This window comes from Strigops habroptila, chromosome Z, assembly GCF_004027225.2.
Source record: "Strigops habroptila isolate Jane chromosome Z, bStrHab1.2.pri, whole genome shotgun sequence".
Lineage (NCBI taxonomy): Eukaryota > Metazoa > Chordata > Aves > Psittaciformes > Psittacidae > Strigops > Strigops habroptila.
Genome location: NC_044302.2, coordinates 80,721,245 through 80,741,646, shown reverse-complemented (window position 1 = coordinate 80,741,646; position 20,402 = coordinate 80,721,245).

Here is a 20,402-nt window from a genome sequence, read left to right as displayed (position 1 = left end):
TGTGGATAATGTTGGCTTCAGTCAGTCATGTTCACACATAAATGAGCCATGACAGAGATAGACTGGTGAATAGAAAAAACACTTTTACTGTGGGTAACCTTCTTGTGTAAATGCAACAAATAATAAAGTCTGCTGCTCAGGAAGACAGCCTGAAATGCACAATGGAGTGATATATTATCTCTTTCGCTAGCAGGAATTGTCCGTTTTGAAATGGGCACCTTGCGGGGAGAAACAACAAAAGGGCTTTAATTATAAATGCCTCTTCTGTTTTGTAATGTGAGATAACAAACAAGACTCTTGCTCATGAACAGAAAACATTGATGCATACAGAGAATTGCAGCAGCATTATTGTGACATCAATTCTTCCTTAGAGAAAAGTGATGCACATCTCGAGTAAAATGCACAAATAGAAATCCTCTCCTTTTTCTCTGTTTGTGTTTCTGTTTTTTAATGCTTGTCTACAAATATGGAATCTAAAAAAAAAAAATAAATCTTCCATATAAGCCAAGAGTGAAAAGCAGAATCAAAGTGCAAAGGCCCCTAATTGGAAAAAATTAAAACCAACATAAGTTCATTTCTATCCATGTGATGTCACTGCAACTCTGTTATGTATGGTGTGGAAAGGAATTAGAAAAAGAAAAGGAAGGAAGGAAGGAAGGAAGGAAGGAAGGAAGGAAGGAAGGAAGGAAGGAAGGAAGGAAGGAAGGAAGGAAGGAAGGAAGGAAGGAAGGAAGGAAGGAAGGAAGGAAGGAAGGAAGGAAGGAAGGGAGGGAGGGAGGGAGGGAGGGAGGGAGGGAGGGAGGGAGGGAGGGAGGGAGGGAGGAAGGGAGGAAGGGAGGAAGGAAGGAAGGAAGGAAGGAAGGAAGGGAGGGAGGGAGGAAGGAAGGAAGGAAGGAAGGAAGGAAGGAAGGGAGGGAGGGAGGAAGGGAGGAAGGGAGGAAGGAAGGAAGGAAGGAAGGAAGGAAGGGAGGGAGGGAGGAAGGAAGGAAGGAAGGAAGGAAGGAAGGAAGGAAGGAAGGAAGGAAGGAAGGAAGGAAGGAAGGAAGGAAGGAAGGAAGGAAGGAAGGAAGGAAGGGAGGGAGGGAGGGAGGGAGGGAGGAAGGAAGGAAGGAAGGAAGGAAGGAAGGAAGGGAGGAAGGGAGGGAGGGAGGGAGCGAGGGAGGGAGGGAGGGAGGGAGGGAGGGAGGGAGGGAGGGAGAGAGGGAGGGAGGGAGGGAGGGAGGGAGGGTATTTTCCTAAAGCAAATACAACTCCAACACATTTTCAAAGCAGTTTGGAAAAACATCTCTCCAGTGATTTTTTTTTATTCATGGCCCCTAAATTTCTAATTAAATACAAATTAATACTATCACCAGAATTGTCTCTCAACCTCAGCTCTTCATAGCTTTGTCACTTTGATTAATGCATAGTCATTTATTAACTTATTTAACAAGCTGAGGTACCTCATGACAAACCGGATTAAATTATCCCCATAACAGTCTCATTACTGCAAAAAAGGAGTTTTAAACTTAATAAAAATTATCCTCAATAATATTAAAGCTTTTTCATTGTAACTTTAGAAGGTGGAAATAGGTTTCTTGTTTGATTTATGATATATGGAGTTGTATAAAGCACCCATTAATAAAATTTATATGTTCATTTAAGCTTGATCACTGCAGTGGTTCAGTAGCCCTGGGTGCTTATTATTTAACTTTTGCTGTATTTATGAAGGTAATTAATGATCTGACCAGACAGGGACTAAAATACCCACTAGAATGAGATAATTAGGGGCATAAATAACGTTTAGGTCTTGTGGTTTGCTTTTTTAATTAATTGTTTTGTTTTCCATCTAAACCTGATAAAGAGGAAATCAGAGTTTACTGGGAGATTGTGATGACTTTGCATGAAGCAATTTGACAATGCTGGAGCCAACTGGGAGGCTGCACCAGAGACTGCTGGGCTCTGCCCAGTGTACACGTGTGCAGCAACACAGGACCCTGCTCTCCCCATGTCACCAGGGCCAGTATCATCCTGGGAAGCCCAAATCCCACCTTCTTCCCTCCAGTCCCTGCCAAGAAGGGAGCAGAGAGGAGATCTCACACCCTACAAGAAAGCCTTCCTGCCATAGAGGGAAGGAGGATGGAAACACCAACTTTGTGGGTAATGAGAATATTCATAATGAAGCTGTGCTGAAAGCTGCAGCCCACTGCCAAGGCTGTGAGGGATGGGGAGCTGCCACCACATGCGGGAGCCCCCTGACACAGGTTGCTGGGCTCACTGAGGATGTAGGGGTTTTTTAGTTACAGCCCTTCTGCAATTTGTCTTCCACAGGCTGGCTGGCAGCAGTTTACTGCATGTGCTCCTAAGGCTTCTTTCTTCCCCTGGGTTATTTTCATAATGTTGTACTTACTATTTATTCCAATTCCCCTTAATTAGGAACTCTCTGTCATTCTACCTGCATGTGTCTTAAACGATATGTATACATCATATAAAAATAATAGGAATGTAGTAATTTGATTGGGAAAGCAGAGCCACCCCTCCTTAGCACCCAGTTTCTCTTTATTCTCTTATATTCCCTAACAGAAAGCAGAGGCGATGGGAAACAGTCTCAGTCAGTAGTGAGCACATTGGGATGAAGGGGAAGATATGCTCCTGAGCTGAGGAGATGTGTGAAGACACTCACCGGTCATTATTGTGCTGATAAATAAATCCGCCATGGACTGATAATCTGAAGTATGTTGTTGTAAATTCCCAGTGACTGCATGCAAAGTTGCACACCTAAATAATTTTTCGGATCAGATACTAAGCACCAATTTTGTCATCTACGAGCTTAATCCCTACCTATTCAGGTAAATAAAGGTGACCTTTCAGGGTGTTTTTTTCCCAGTGAATTTGGTGGCTTTACTATGTAGCATAACCCAGTAAAGCTAATTACTATGATGGTCTTTTCACCACCGTCTGATGAATATTTGCTCAAAATGACACTTTCTAGCTGCAGAGCCTCAGGACATACAAAGCAAAAGTATACGGCAGGTTAAAATTAAAAGCCAATGACAGCAGCCTCTGTAGAAACTACTCAACAGCCTGTACTAGTCTTGCATTTCCTCTGAGGTAAATCAGCTTTACCATATTCTCATTTAGGGCCTCCTCTTTCTTTTTCTCTTGCCTCTTCTTATTATCCCCTACTGTGCGTTTATTTTGTGAAAGCTAAAGTTGGGTGATGGCCATCTTCCTCTACCTGCTGTGCAAGTAGAGGTCAGGCTTGATGGGACATAGCACCCAAAGGCCTTCTCCTAGGTTCATTTAAAACTTTGGTAATGATTGAAGAGTCTGGGCTAAGCCTCAGTTAAATAAGTACATCTTCTCGATTATTATTAAATAAACCAAAACATGATTCTTCAGAGAAGAAAGAATCACAGAAAAACACAGCACTGAGGAAGAATGAGGCAGGGCTTTGTAGGATCTTTCTGCCGTAATGAAAGCATATGCCAAGCTCCCTGATTACGTGAGAGGACACGTGGTGGGTATGCAAATCAGCCAGTGAGCTCAGCTTCTCCTCCTGCATGCGGGAGTGGAAGATTTCCATCCTGTTACGTCTCCATCCTGCTCGTGGGGACTCTGCTGAGACCTTTTGTCCCTCTGTGAAATCTGTGGGTTGCTATGACAGCAAGAGCAGCTTGAAGGACCTTCACCAGTCTAGGGTCCCTTTCAAAACCTTGAACTTCAGGGCCAAAAAACATGGCTATGGAAGCATTCAATGACTTTGAACCTGTGCTTAATTAGATCCCTTGAAGCAAGTGGTTGCTGCAAAGAACAAGGAAGTTATGCTAGATCCGAAAGAGAAGAAAAAAGGACAGAAGGGGTCTGACACAGTTAGGACCTAGAAAGTCATGGAATAAGTTCCTAGTACTGAAATGTCATTAGATATACTACTGGGAAAAATGGAGGACTAAAATTAATGAGCTTTGGTTTTAAAATCTGATACATACAATATGAAAAGCTGCTTTCAGGTTGATCTTAAAATTAATTATTAGAAATTATACAGCTTAGATGCTGATTTCCAGTTCCCAGTTCTCCTGTTCCTTCTGGACAAAAGAGTGACTGGAAGCTAGAAAAGTAAAATATTGTTATTAATAAAACAACCAGGCCCTAAAAGACACCAATAGACATCACAGAGGATGCTCAATAGAAGGTACAATGATGAGAAAGTCCCAACCATTTTTTTAAACTTAAAGCTCGAGATTAAAACTCTAGGTAACCTTCCTCTAGTTAGAATAATAAACAGTCTTATTACTTCACCCACAGATCTTTACGGCTTCTTTCCTCATGTACAATACTTTTATTACACCAGTCTCAGTATAGCAGTTGCCTTGAATACAAGTTGTCAGTGTTGTATAATTTTACTGAGTTGTACTGCGGTTGATCTTTCTGTGCAACAGCTCCATCTTGAAATATCTGGTTTCTTGCCCCCATTATTCTTATGATGAAGTTGTTTAACCACCTTGCTCCTCTGGGGAAGATTCCAACTTATTTTCATCTTACATCTATTCCTACATACATATATGTACGATCTGGCCTCAGCATTGTCCCTTTGCTTAAATAGCATTTACCTATCTCCCTGTTTGAAAACATGGGTGACAATCTCCCTTAGTCTTCATTTGCTCTGCTTGTTGAGCTCCTTTTTGCCATATTTCAGAAGATCTTTCTGGGATGGTTCAGATTCAACCCCTGATTTTCTGATACCAACGGACCTTTTGTTTTCTCTGGTGTTTTGTTGTCAGTTAACAAGACCTTATGTTTTCTGGCCAAAGTTCCTGTCATCGATGTCTCAGCAGATTACCTTCATTCTGACTATAAATCTAATCATAATTTTATTACAGTCATCCCCAAGAGCATCCAGTGCTTCAGATATGACATTGTCATCCTCACCTGTATTGATGATGCCTCATTTCTTTGTGATACTAATGGATTTAATTAACACAATACTAAATGGTGTTACATGTGTCCATCCATGTGTGTGCATGCCCATGAATTTGTAAACATGCTCACGTCTACATACATATAGAAAAGTAATAAGACTTTTATTTCTAAACACAATAATTTCCAGTGTACAAATCCAGAATGGGATTTTTCATTGGGTTTCCTAAATTTAGTAACTTAGTCTTATGGAATTTCATACCGAGGTGCCTGACTTCCTTACTCCTTCTTAAAAATCTTACACTTAAAAGAAAATGACTGGCTCAATTTATATTTATAAGTATAAGCCATTATTTGTAAGGACTAAATCTGTCTGGACCAATTTAACGAAAGGAGATTTTGGATTGTTAAATAAGATATTACATCCTTAATAATTTTCTCATATTTTCTTGATGAGAGTGACCTATGAAATTTCACAGAGCGAGGGAATGTACAACATCTAACTGCTGAAGGAATTGCATTCCTACCAGCAAAACTGGTGCATGGTTACCTTGGAGAGCTAGGGAACTATTTCATTTTTCACTCAGTTGATGGATAAGATGTAAAGCTAAATTTCAAGGTGGAGAAGCACCAAGAGGTTGCTCAGACTCACTTAATACATGAGATGTCTTTGACACCAATGCATAGGTTCTTCTGTCCTTTTCATATAGCAGAGTTGATAAATGCATTAAATGCTTAAAAAGTATATTGTTTCTGGGACAGGATACAACATGACGAGAAATAAGATCTTTTCCTACAGTGCTAAAACATATGAAAATTGAAACTATATTTTTCCCACACTCAGGAACATTATGCAAATGGCAATTTTTCTTTGAAAAACTGAAGTACAGAAATGCTCTGGCAGTTGAAAGTTGCATGTTTGCAGAATCAGTAAATATTTATTCTGTTTTTAAATAGGTCATTGTGCAAATCGAGAAAACAATACTGCTAGCCATTATCTCTTTAGTGCATTCCATTTTAACGTCAGCAGCTAGGTAAGATTTAACAAAATACGTCAATTTAACTACATCAAGCTAGATGACAGGAGGCTTCCCTGTCAGGAGAGGAATGAAAGTTTTGTGTATGTGGAAAGGGGGTGGTGGAGTCGTTCTCGCTGCATGCTGTGTGCACTAAGAAGGTGTTTAATTATTTAAGTCAGTTGAGGAAAGGTGCTGAAAGTACAGCTGTAGGTAGCTTATCTAGTTGCAGAGTAGGTGCAAGGCGACCTCTGCAAGTACAGCTCCAGCACACTTCCTTCAGCAGTGATCTGGGACACTCCTGGCTACTCGTGATTCAACCTCCACATCCACTTAACCCTCCGTCTCTGCTAATATGCACTGAAAGAGGGACAGTTGATGCTTCTCATCCGTGCACATGGACTGTCGTGTTGTCACCATGTGCAGGCATCAAATCCAACCTCAGCTGAGCTTCAGCTGTGGAAGAGACATTACCTGTCTTCTGAGCCATCACTGTCCCCATTCTGGGCTGGAAGAAGCACGCAGCCTTGTACCATGGCTGTACAGCAGAGCACAACCATGGGGGAGCCATGCTGGCTGACAGAAAGTGAATACCTTAGAGCTGAGGGCCAGGTCAGGGTGCCCTGGGCTTTAAATAGGAGAGTATCAAGAGACCAGAATAAATTGCTGTAAAATTTGCATCCACACCAAACTGTAATTTAGTTGAAGAAGTTTAATTTTTCCAGAGCAGAAAATTATAGATTTTGTGTGTTTGCATGCATGGATGTGTAAACACGATCACAAAGGATCATCAGGATTTCTGGGAAAGTATAAATCAGAAAAAACATTAATGACACTTAATCAGCCTTTGTAATAGCTGATCAGCTAAGTAATCGGCTCTGTAACTCCACAAAGAGACTAATTTTAACTGGAAAATGGAAATTCCTTCTATTAGCACATACTCTGTAGGTTAGAAGTTGTACTCTGCCAGCTGCAGGTATGTCAGTTCATGGGAAGTTAACAGCAGGGGCATCTGGCAGGACCTTGCTCTGCTCTCTGCATCTCCATCTCCGTCATGATAGAAGACAGGAGGAAGTGTGGGACATCCTAAGACTGTGAATTTAAGCCACTTCTTTCATGACTTTATCCTGATCTGTCCTAAAGCCAGTTAGATTTCTCACTCCCAGTATTTCTACTGGAAGTTTTTTGTAGATCATTTCTCAGATGGCTGGAAGCCTCCTTCTGATTTTCAGCCTGTGGGTATGTACGGTCATTTGATGTCCTTTGCTCTCATTCCAACATATTATTTAGGTCAAATATCACCTCTCCTTCTCCAGTACTTCTAAGTGGCAGCTCTTGTCCGTTTTAGCCTTTATTTGCTAAACTAGATAAGCTGTATTTGCCTCTGCTCCCCAAAGGGTCTCCTGTCCCCTGGCTTGGCCAGACCTCTTTCCTCATAACTGTTTCTGTTTTAACTCATATTCCTTGAAACACAGCAGCCAGAACTGTGTGTGGATGTGTCTCCCCAAGGCCTCCTCTCATGGCATCGCTGCTCTTTATACATCCTTGGTTGGTATTTAATTTTCCTGTGGGGCCACACAGTAGTAGTAGCAGCATATTACCATCCTCAGAGAGATCAGGGTATCTATACCTTTGTCCTGTTACACCATTTCAGCTGATTAGCACCCTGGTTTTAGCAATAATTTGTATACTTTCCAAGTTCCTGATCTTGCATTCGGATAGTTAAATTTAATCCTGTTTTTTAGTCTCAATCTCACTTTCAGATTTTTCCAATATGATACTCTGATTGACATTCATTCCACAGTCCTGCTTTCCGTGCCATGGTAAAAGAGTGAATTAGTATCTTCTCTGAAATGTATTGATAAGAGACTGCATTGGAAAATTTTGTGCCTGTAGTTTTCTTTCATGGCTATATGCTGTTTTATCTGTCTTTTGGCTAGTTTAATGCATACGTTAAAATTTAATCACTCTTATTTTCATCATTCTAACTGTTTCTCATGTGGCACAATATTAAATAATAGGTAAACAATACATTTTACTGAAATACAGTTTAGACTTCACCAAACTCCTTTTTAGAATAATCTAGTATTTTAGTAAAACAGGATTAGAAGTTTCTCTGTTGTGATTCGACTTTGCAAAGTTTCAGTCTAAAGCCTTTCATAATATGGAAGTCAGTCTTACAGTCTTTTTAAGTCCTTTCTCTTCTATCCTCAAATACAAAGCCTATGTATGCTAGTCTGCAGCCATGCAGCATTACTTTAACTGTAAAGATTTATAAAAAAGTCCTTGCTTCCAGACCTGCAATTTCATGTACCAGGTCTTACTGCCCAGGGTGGTGATTGACTGCCCTCTCCTTCCCTCCTTCAATTGAATACATTAAGTGATTTAAATTTCATTTCAATCCCAGCTGTGATGAGCTCTGTTCCCAAAACTTCATTTCCATTAGTCATCCTGTTCTTACCTCCCTGCTCATAATCTTCTTTCTATTGAAATTGCAGCAAACTATTTAAATTTGAAGTCATAATTCCCTAGTCTCTCCCTTCTCTAACTGCAAAACAAGCCCACTATACTACCCTTTTTTCCTTGTTATTTGTATAACTAATTCACTTCTCATAATTTGTTCCTAATTTTCTCTGTAAAGTGTGGCTAAACCTGAATTTAGAGCTCTAAGAGGTGCTTTTCATAGCAGTTTTTTCCACTTTGGGTTTTCTTTGCATACACCTAATAGCTTTTGGAAAATAGCAGCTTATCCAGTCTTTTCTAAAGTCTGTCCAAGACTTTTTATCTCTTTTCTTAGTTCCGATAGTTTTGCATCTTTTATTTAAGAGTATTCCTGGATTCCACGCATTCAATATCTTCAGCATTTCATAGTATATCAACAGCTAGTTTAGTTTTTTTTGCAGTTTTCCTTTTTAAATAGACGATGTTCTAGACCTATTTTTGCTGAAATGTCCATTTTATTTAAACTAAATTTTCTTATGTTCTGTCAATCTGAGTTTATCTATCTTCTCTGATCAATTTTTCTACACTTTTCTGAGTACGCACCAAACCCAAGTCTAACATAGTATCAGCTCTAGTAGGTATAATGGTTATTTGGCAAGACATTTGTCAGCTATTGTGTCCAAAAATAAGTAAGCTGTAACATTAGTTGTTGCATTTACTTCTTAATCTATGTCTGAGAGCTGCTGTATAAACAAATAAACAAATTACTAGCATAATAATCACTTCTGATGTCACTGCATATCAGGAAGCACTGCATTGGATACTCAATAAGGTAAGACCTGTTCATCTTAATCTTACACTCTTTTTCCTTGCTTAAATGTCTACACTACTAATACAAAAAGAGATATGAGAAGTGGTTATAATTAGATAACATCAGGCAAATTTAAATATTTCTGTTTAAAATGCCAGCTCCAATCCACCTCAGAATAGACTACCTTTCTGTGCTACATGGCAGATTACATGAAATATACAGTCATCATTATACCATGCCACATTAAAAAAATATTGTCATCAAAATGGCAAATAAATGATAATTTTACTATTTTATTGTGCAAATAAAATATAACCTTTTCAGCTTTCTGGTGATCTCTTTGACTTTTGAAATCACATAATCTTGGCATAAATAATGGTTCATTATCCTCTAACAAAGGCACCTACGAAATTAACCTACAGCATTAAGACTCTGAAAGACAAGCTTAGGAAAACATTGCTGCAGAGGTCTAGGAAGTTACTACCACAGTTGTCTTTTTGGCTTTCTTGCTGGAAGTTAGCTTCTCAGTAGCAAAGAGTAGGAAAGAGCATGTCCTTCTCCCTTGGCTGCTCCAGGGCATGTACCCGTGTGTTTGCTTAACCTGTTGAAAGAAGTGCATAAAGTCAGACTTTTCTTTGTGCCAGCACTGCTGTGCAAGGTGTATTGCTCAGTAGAGAGTGACAGCAAAAGTCTGACCAACTCATAACATCGTTAGCTGCTGCAGTTGTCAGCTGAGTGCCTTTATCAGGTCCTCAACATCCGTAGGTGCTAGACAAGGACCTACATTTAAAGCCTGGAAGTCTGGAAATATTCACAATTTGCAGACCTGCTGGGTATGATTTGATTTTGAAGACAGCTAATATTTTGCTTATTTACATGAATGGTTTAATTTCATTTTGAAACCCATTAAGACAAAAGTTTTTCTTGTGCATCATTGGTACTGTCCTCATACTATTTACTTAATGGTGAAGGCTGAGCAGACAAAGCTGTTCTTTGCTTCTTAAAATCTAAGAGATAGAAACAGAAAACAGGCAGAGCCTTGGAAAAGACAGGGACAGCTCTTAAGTATGTCTCCTTATCTTTCTAGAAAGTGTTATTATGGAATGAAATGCGTGCATACCTGCCAAATCTAAGAGAACTGCCTTTTTTTTCTGTATAAAGTATTTTTTCACATTCAGCCCTAAAAATTCAGTCGTCATCTTCTGAATACATCCTGTCTCACATCCCTTTCTGAACCTATTCATGTTCAAATCCTGTATCGAGGACAAACACTACTTGTCACCAACCACATTTTTTTGACACATATGCTTGTGCCAAAGAACAGTAAAGCAGCCTCTGTATAGCTTCTGAAGGAGAATATTGATTCAGAAAGTGAAACGCTACTGCTTCATTATTTCTGAATGAGGAGCTTTTCTATTGGTCTTTGGGGTTAAAGCACTCATACACTTCTCAACATGGGTGCATTTATCAGGCTATTTTAATTAATTTGCTGGCAGCTACCAGCTTATCATTATGTCACATGTACCACACCCCACCTCACTATTCTAAGTTGTTGCTGAGAGCATCTCTGCATCTAACACCTATTCCTTGAAAAGAAATGCATGGCTGAGGCAATCTGCAAAAGCATCCCCAGGACTGGAGTTGTGCTGGGCATTGGAAGTGCATGAGAGCCTTCAGGAGACGAAGGTGGGAGAGACGCCCACTCCCCTCCTCTCTCAGAAGAAATGCTGGGAACACAGCCCAAGAAGAGAGGAGTGGGCTGCTCTCCCAGCTAGCATACCTCCAGGTATGCAGGATGAAAAATGCCTCAGGGTTGTGGCTTCAGCGAAGAACAAGTTGTTTCAATGCTGGTATGTAATTGTGGGTCAGCCACTTTCATACTTTTTAATTTCTGTGCTGAGAAATGTGGACTATGAGGGCAGAGATGTTTGGTGGTCACACTGTGGTCAGCTGGGGAGGTGGGAGACAGCCCCCAGATGGTTGACTGCTAATGTTTTATGCAACATAGTCACAATAACACAACTTTTTATAGCGATGAGGTCAGATAAAGATCTGGTAAATTAAATGTTTTGGTGTTTCCAAAATCTTCCTATCATCCATTTCAAAAATCCTAGCAAAAACTTAGGTTAAAAGTGAAAGGAGGAACTTGAATCAGATTTCATCTCCTCAGTATCTCTCTCCTTTCTGCAATTCTCTTTTTTCACTTTGTCACTGAAAATGAAGGAAGAAAAAAATGTGCCTTTCCAACCTAAAGTTCTTTAAAAAACCCAGCAGGTTCTGTTTGTAGTAATCATGAATAATAACCAAGTAGGAGAAGGAACAGACCCTTTCATGTCCCTGCTGATTACCTCCTCCACTTCTGCGAGAAGAGCTGAGGCCCCACTGGTCCAGCCTGTATCACCACCAGTCAAATACCGGCTTAAGAGTACCCTGGCCCTGCCAGCTGCCTGAAAACACTGAGACACCCATTTCATCTCCTGGCCTAGGTATGGGGTGGGCTGCTTTCTTTCTGTAGGGGAGGGTGAGGAAGGGAGTCACTCTCATGTTCCCCACACCTCAAGTTGCACCATGCCATGGCATTGCTCCAAACCCTGGTCAGCCAAGGGAGAGCACATCTGCAGGGGGTGCAGTCAGTGCCTCAGCATCACCCATGCAGAGGGAAAGAGTGAGGGGCAGCTGTGCAGGGATGATCCCATGGCTCTGCCTTTCACAGGGATCTCAGATGAGTGACAGGGGCCTGGCCTCCTCCAAGCGCGTAGTGCTGCCTAAAACAACATTAGGGAGGACTAGGAAGAGGAGCTCTAAGTGTGAGTAAACAGCATAGATAAGCTGATACTAGGAATGAACAAATAATTTGTAATGAATAATGTATTGATGATTTTCTTCTCTTTCCGATTATTAATTGTCTACAAACAAGTCACAGTTTATCGAATATTCACTTGCCAAAACACCAAATTACTGTGAATAATTCATGAGGTACAACTTATTTCTGAGTTACTAGTTTTAAATATTTAATACTCAAAATATGAGTTGTTTTGATTGAACATACATGCCATGTGGTGCAGCTCTGTTAGCCCATGCACAGTCCCATAGCCTGGAGTCAGGTGCGTGGCAGGGATGCCGTTGGCGGGGCAGTCAGGCAGCTTTCTGGAGGGTATCCTCACCATCTTGTCCTCCAGTGTAGTGTTTTTCCTGTATGTACCCAAAGGAAAACACAGTGGGAATGGAAACAACCCCCGGCAGCCATGACCAAATCACTAGCAGAACTATCAGTGTCTTTCCCTGCTTTTTCTGTCAATGTCTGTTCTGGTCTTTATGCTAACATTTGAAAACTTCTTCAATGCTAGGTAAAACCAGCTTGAATCACTCCCCACCTCCTCTATAAACCTTGATTTCCAGTGTTTTTCACAGGTGCTGAAATCAAACAGACCTGTCTTTTCTTCCCTTCTCCCCCTATTCAAGAGTCACATTATTTTGGGCCTTCTGGTTCCTTGCCTATCTCTCAGGAGTCCCCAGGGATAACACTAATGACCCAGGCCATCTTCTGAGCACCTTAAGCTGGTGTTCATCATGCCACATTATTTGAAGACATTTAATTTTTCCTTGTGCTTTCTAAGCTTATCAAAGGCAGGTATTTTTCTCCCTTTCTTGCTAGTGTCTTTTGTGCTATTTACCTGCACATTGTGACTATTTTTGTAACGCTTTCCCAGATCTCTCAAGCTGCATCAGGAATACTGTTATCTTAGTTTCTCATGCTGGAGCTGTTTCACTCCTGTATATAAGAAAGAATTTACTGAAGCAGGATCTTAAGCAAGACCTGCCAAACAGCTAGAGACTGTGTAGATCAGCAGATCATGGTGTTTCTCATGGATCCTGATGAGATTATTTTTTGTTGGACCATTTCCAATTTATCTTTCATACTAGGTACTTCACTTTCTGCAGACTGGCTTCCAGAGGACACCATGCCTCATTTCATAGAATCATAGAATGGTTTGAGTTGGAAGGGACCTAAAAGATCACCTCGTTCCAATCCCCTTGCCTGTAATTTTGCCTAAACCAGGGAAAAATTACAGCCCTCTGCACATGTTGCGTTAACACAGAGTGGAAAATGGGAATTGGTCAGGCAAATTCTACAAAAGCTAAGCTAAATATATGTCTGCGTGTGTCTGCAACAGCAAATCATATTGCAGGTAAGGGAGGTTTTTCAGAAACTCTTGCTGTAACTGGATTTCTCAACTGCAGGATGAATCAGTCCCAAGGAGATCTTTTTCTTCCCTAGATTTTGGAGAATTTTGCTATATCTTGTGGGTTGTAGTGTCATGTCCTCCATATGCTTCAGCGGAGCATGTGAAATGGGACTCATTCGTCTGGGTTCCATATGTGTGTCCATCTTGATACGTTCTGCCGTGTGAGGATGAGGACTTATCCCATGCAGGATAAGTTCAGGAAGATGTGGGAGTGTGGGGTTTTTCTCGTGAGCATCATCAAACTGTTCATATTGATTAAAGAATGCAGGGATGGGAAAGACTTCTAGGCCAGCAAGTCCAGTTATTCCAGACAGCAATATTGTATAGCTTGTTTGTAGCCCTGTAGAAGAATTAGGTAGGATGTTTGCTTCTGTAGTACATGCTACACAGCAGCCATTATTCCTTATATTATCCCAGTGTGCAGATAGGAAGACAGAGGTATGCAATTCCACACCAGCAAACGTAAGCTATTTGTATAAATCTATGCTCAAACTTCTGAATAAACAATCCAATGTATATCAATACTCTGCTTCTTGGATGCCACAGATTTAATAAAACTTTAAAAATCAACACATAACCCTTGGCCCCTGTGTTTAGGGCACTAGGACATTGATGCTAGCCTTCCTTCTCTTTGAATGAAACTCTGATGTGAAGAACTTGTCAAAAGCCATGAACAGAGTGCCAACTATGAACAGAGCTGAGAACAGAAAAGAGCCTTCCAGCTCGGTGCCTGATTCATCCGGTTTCATTTGGAGTTATGGAAGGTAGCCAAGAGAGTTCTTGGTGTCTTAGCATTCTGCAACTCCGCGATGCAATGATCGCATCTAAGGTAGCACCAAAACTACTGTATTTTTTTGCCTTATGGATGTGAAAAATGAGCTGCAACTGTTTTCTAGGGGGAAAACAAAAAAAGATTCTTTTTTATTTTAGCATCTTCTTTACTTCCATGTCTCTTCTTTGAGGGGTCCTAAGAGCTAGAGATTCAACAACTTTTTGTTACAAAATGAAACTACCAATAACAGTCTCTGCTGTGATATAAAACTGCTCATGACTACATAGTTTGAGTTAGAACCAAATGGTTTGAGCTCTGTATTTTTTAGGATCTTAATTTATTTTCCATGCAATAAAAAAAAAATAAAAAAGTTGCTGTCACAGTCTCACATGCTGGTTTTACCTCACTATTATCACTTTCTCCAATATACTTTTGTCTTGAAATTTCTGTACAGAAGTTTGCTAGCATACACAATGAGTTAGGTACTTAATTTAATAATGCTTTCCCATGTGCTATCTATCTGCTTCAAATAACTTGTTTTTGTTTTAGAGGACACTGCTGTTCACCTTCCAGGAGCAACTAATTTTAACCTAATCACTAAAATTTGCAAGTTAAGTACATACTGCAATTAGAGTATCCAATATTGTCAAAGGAGAAAGGCTTTCAGGACTGGGGGTTTGGGATATTTCAAAGCAGACAGAAAGAAATGTCTTAATCCTGATTTCCTCAGGGCAAAGACTGGTGAAAGGGGGAGAAAAGAGAAATAGATTCTCATATAAAATGAGAGGAGTAGGAGCAGTGTGTCTTTGGTGAGGGGTGTTTTGTGAGACAGATGCCATGCATGAACAACTCTCTCACGGTAAGTTTTTATATTGAAAAATCAGACCTAATAGACTTGTCTCACTTCAGTCTTCAGTTCTATCATATTTACAGATATGATAAAAAATATCATCACACTTGTGCCCAGGATATTGCCAGCCTGCTGTTCCTAAGCACCTCTGCGCATCAGCTGCCATGCAAGGAGTAGCCAGACCCTCATTCTCTACTGCCCAAGAGGCAGGAACACCACAACAGAGCTACAACTTTCTGGGGAAAAAAAGCTGAGATTTCAAATTTTTTTTTTTTTTTTTTTTTTACTTGGCCTCAAAACTCAAATTTAAGAAGAATGGAAGGAACATTTTATTTCAACTTCATTCTATATAACTTGATTTCGGTAAGACTGAAATTGCTTTATTTTGAAACGGTGAGAGTTCTCTCTGTTTGTTTGACTTTTCTGTTGCATTGCCTTTTGGATGGCACACACACTCACAGCCTTGCTGAGAACTTAGGTTCCAACTGTTCTGTGTTTTCCAGTGGAAAACAATCCTACAGGAGTGGTTTGGACCAACCTTGCTACACAGGAAAGGTATGTCCAAGTTTAAACTCATAATTGAACTAAGAAGTTTCTATCCATAGCAGGAAAGCCTCAGTTTGCATGAGTGATTTTAACCTTTGACCTTGCCAGGAGACTGGTAGAAGCAAAACAAGTGGGAAGAAAAGCAATGGAAAAAGTACTGTTATTGTGGCTCCTACCCATGCAGATAACCGTGAGGAAATTTTTTGTTGGGGAATATTCAGTACAGCTTGCAGCTTGTCTCTTGACCAGCAGCTAAGAGGACATTAAGTTCTTAAAGCCGCCATTTCTGAGGAGATCCAGGGTGCAGTGGTTAGCAGTAACTGGGCATGAAGCCTGGATAAAGTGGAAAAACTTTACTGCAGGTGATGGGGTGAAACAAGCTGTGCCTGGGAACTGCCACGGGACCATACTCATGGCAAAGCCCTCATGATGGCCCCATCCCAGGGCAGCTGACAGGGGCCCAGAGCCCAAGCACTGCTCAGAGACCATTCCCCACAGGTGATTTGCAGGCAGCCACCAAGTTTTGGTGTGTCAGAGTGTTTGCTCAGGTAGATGTGGGCTGTTGCAAACCTGTTGTCCTCCATGCAGAGTTTGCTCACCAACATGAGCCCTTTCAAGAAGCTCCCAGGGAGTGGTGGAGCTGTGAACCCTTTCTGCAGTGCTGGGGGGAGCAATGCGATACCCCTGAGTCTTCCTTCTTGCAACAGATGGGTTTTCTGGCCACACACTGTTTTATATCTTGCAGATTATTGAGCTACAATAACATTCTTGAAATTGAAGTTAAAATACCCTGGAAAAGGCAAATCAGTACTTAGAGAAATCCTCCTAGGACATCAACACAAGACTTTCTGTCTGGTAGATCATCATCTTGGGAGCACCTTCATCAGAGATGGGTTTCATCTCAGAATTTGTCAGTTCATCAAATCCACATCTGCTTTAGGATACGTGTGCTCCTGCATTGGCAATGCTGATTTCTCTCCTTTCTCTGCTAAGGGTACTGAGGGTAGCTAATCCATCTACATGTATCTGTGTTTGGCCAGATTAATAACACCCCACACCTCTGACCTCACAGAAACTTGTGCAATGCTTCCTTGTATAAGTTAATGGAAAAGAAGAAAGAAAATGGCTACAGAAAAATTCATTTATAAATACAGAAGAAAACAGTGTGTGCAACGGCCATGGCAGAGGACTTCTTTAAGTAGAGCAGTCCTCAGGACCCTAAAAAGAGTTAACATTGAACTAATTTAAAGCCTGTTTAAGGAAAAAGATATGCTCCTGATGAGAGAAGAGAGAGATGCATGGAAAGCTGCTCCAGAGCACCAGAGCATCCAGGGTACAAGGCTCAAATTTGAACCTTGTGAAAGCAACAGACCAGAGGGAATGGAGTAGGGAAGCTTCAGGAGCAGAGCTCAGCCATGGTGCTTCAGTGGAGATGGGAAGGTCTTCTTGTAGACAGCCTTGGCACTAATGGGATCATTCACCACCTCCTACCCTGGAAAGGTCAATGAAAGTCTGGAGGATTTTGGTTAGCAACCGCTTTCCTTCAGATTCCCCCAATTCCACCTAACCTCATTGAGCTGTGCAGGTAAACTGGACCCGGGGGAAGTGGGGAAGCAGAACGCCTGGCAGCCTGTTTTTCCTGAATCTGTGCTGTTCTTCATGGGACGAAATGGTGTTCATGCTCGCGCCCCCTATGTGTGACACCTTCACTTGAACATAGCTGCCCAACCGCAGATCTCATGGTTTACAGGCTTTTAAGGGATGGGGCTTGATCCATGAGAGTCAAAAAAGTATGACCTCCATACCCTGAATTGCTGAATGAGATGGCTTGTCTGCAAGTCAGTCCTTCACATGTGTCCTCCTGCTTATCTCATTTTCTTGAGTTGTACTTCAGATTGGATGAAACAAACCTGGTCAGGAAAACTTACAGTTTGTGCCCTGTGCACTCACAGCAGATGATGCTTTTTAATGGATTCAGTCTTCCTTCACAACAGGGTCATAGTAAAATATTCACCTGTATCATGAATTATATATAAACCTTTAGCTTATACGAGATTGTTTAGAGCAGGCTGCTGGACAGAGAATTGCAAATTTGCCCAGCCTGAAGAAGGCAGGTTTGTAACTATTTGGACAGCTGTCCCTAGAGCCTGCTTCTGTGTGCATGAGGGGAAATGACTGCCTCATTTTAAGGAAAAGAGCATGGGGGAATAGGAGGATTTAATAATTTTTGCCAAGTCTTCAGGCAGGAGTGAGACAGCAAGAGGCTGATAGTGGCGTTTTGATTTCACAGGAAGCTGGAAGCTTCCTTGGTCTCCTAACCCAAAATAGTGACGTTTCATCCAGTTAAGGTGGTATCTACCGCTTTAAAAAGACTGTGACTCAGAGAGCAGGTGACGGCTGCTTCTTTCTGTGTATAGAACTATAATCCTTCTCAATTATCAAAGACATAAATTACTATTATTTCCTTACCAGATCGAACATCTTCCTTAAATATGTGAAAGAAAAATTGTAGGTTGTCTAGTGAATTTTCCTCTTGGAAAAACTGCGTATTCTTAATATACAAGTTCAATGAAAGTTCAAAAGTTTATCAGTGCAAAGACTGTATTCTAATAATTTATCTGCCATTTTCTCAGCTCATATTTTGATACTTCGAATTAAGAGATATTTTTGTACTGCCTTCCTGTAAAAGCAATCAAACCGCACTTTTCACAGGCCTATCACAATATCTATTGATCATAATCAAACTGCAGATAGTGTTAGTATTAGAGGGTTCTTGTGTAGGACAATTTGTCAATCGTCAGAGCAAATCGATGCTGACTGTTGCAGGACATTGTTTTTCTCAGCCAGTGTAACTCCACCAAGTTTCATGCTGTGAAGAACTGCCATGAGGCAATGCTCAAGGAGTTTTCAGGTGAATCAGATGTTTTTTGCAGGTAGATCAGATGTTTTACACTTCCTGGGCTCAGTGACCCTCATTCACAAGGTAATAACAAGGACTATTGGATATAGTCTCAGTGCTATCGGTAGTATCATTAACAGCCAGCTCTGGAAAAGTGAGATGTCAGACAGCAGAAAAGAATAAAGTACCTATCTCTATGAAGTAGGGTAAAATACAGAATAGTTCACAACTATGGAGCTTCCAGGCTATTTTTAGTTCCTGGAAAATGTTGAAATAATTAACACAAACTGTTTTCTAACATCTAGGAGAAAACAAGGTGAGTAGAAGCAAGCATATATTTTCTAAGAATAAACAACATCAGTCATTCTAACACCACTTGATAAACAGTTTTCAGGCAGAGAAACAGAAGTCATTTAATATTTTGATTTTAGGGAGATTTTCATGCCAGTTCGTATGACTTCTTCCTAACCTGACTCTGTAAGAATGGCCTACATGGGGCAGCTTCCAAGATGGGGGTAATATTGTCTGCATGATGAGAAACAGCCAGGATGTATTACTGAAAGAAGCTTTAGGTGATGAAGTTCTGCAATAGTCAGTCTTTGGTCCAGCTCTCTTCAATATTTTCAATATCAAGCTACATGGGAGAAAATAAAGTGTGCTTTTAAATTTTCAAAGGCACCTCATTGGAGCTGACCACAGATAATTTGGAAGATAACGCTAAAATTAAAAATTATCCTGAGAGCTGGGAAAGATGCTTGGAAAAAGTAGAGTGACTGTTAATATAAATGGCAAAGTACTATTCTTTGGCAGGCTTCATAAAGTAAACATACAATAGAGACCAACTGGCAAAATATAGGTTCTTCATGAAACCATTGGAGGAATGTTGAGAATCAGGAGCTGAAGAAGAGGAAATATTTGCAAACCCAACAAAAGTTATAGTAGTATAAACAGAAAGTTAGGACGTGAGAAATCCTTCCACTCTGGTCAGCCCCAGTGAGCCCAAACCACCTGCATAGCTGCGGAGCTGAGCCTCATGTTGGGTAATGTCTTTTGGAAAACATGTGTATCAACAGTAGAAAGTCCAGAAGAGACCACTAAACTGACTGGGAGCCTAGAAAGGAAGTCAACAAACTGTTTGCGGTTATATTAGCCTATGTTGCAGAGGATAGAGGGAGGAATCAACCCTCACAAACACAGCAACACAAAATTGCAAAAGGGGATGATTTGTTTTCCACATCCATGATGACCAAGACAAATCTTAGGCATTAGCTGGAGCAATTTAAATTCAGGTGAGATACTAGGAAAAGCTTGCTTCTTGGAAAGATAATGAAGGACTGGAACAGGAAGAATGAGCTATAAGGCAGATCATCCCAGAAAAAGATGTATACCTGTGTGTCCTGTGCACTCTCTATGGGCTGCTGGCTGGTGGACTTGTGAGCTTAGAAAGAGGAGAATGATGTCACGTAGTGCCAGAGGCTATTTCATAAACAAAAAACCATCAGAATTTCCATTTTAAGCCTAATTATATTCCTCCCTTCCCTGGCCTGGCTGATCCCAATTTTGACAGGTTTTCATAACACCAGGTCTAGCCCATCTTCAAAATCCGTAAAATCAAACAAAATATCATGGAATGGAATTAAAAAAAAAATAAATAAATCTGATTGAAAGTCATACCTAGAGAAGTGAAAAATTTATTGGACGAAACATTCATTGGACTTGTAGACCTGTGATTTAACACCTGTGACCAAAATTTATTTGCTTACACAGTAGATTTTTTTGCTGAGAAAGGCATTGATATGAGGATGACAATTACAGCATGATGGATAGCTGAAGGAAACTTAAATTTTGGGCTGTTACTGGGAAGAGGTCTTGTTTGGTTGTTTTTGAGATAAACTTCTAGGGTTTTATGATGTAAAAACAAAG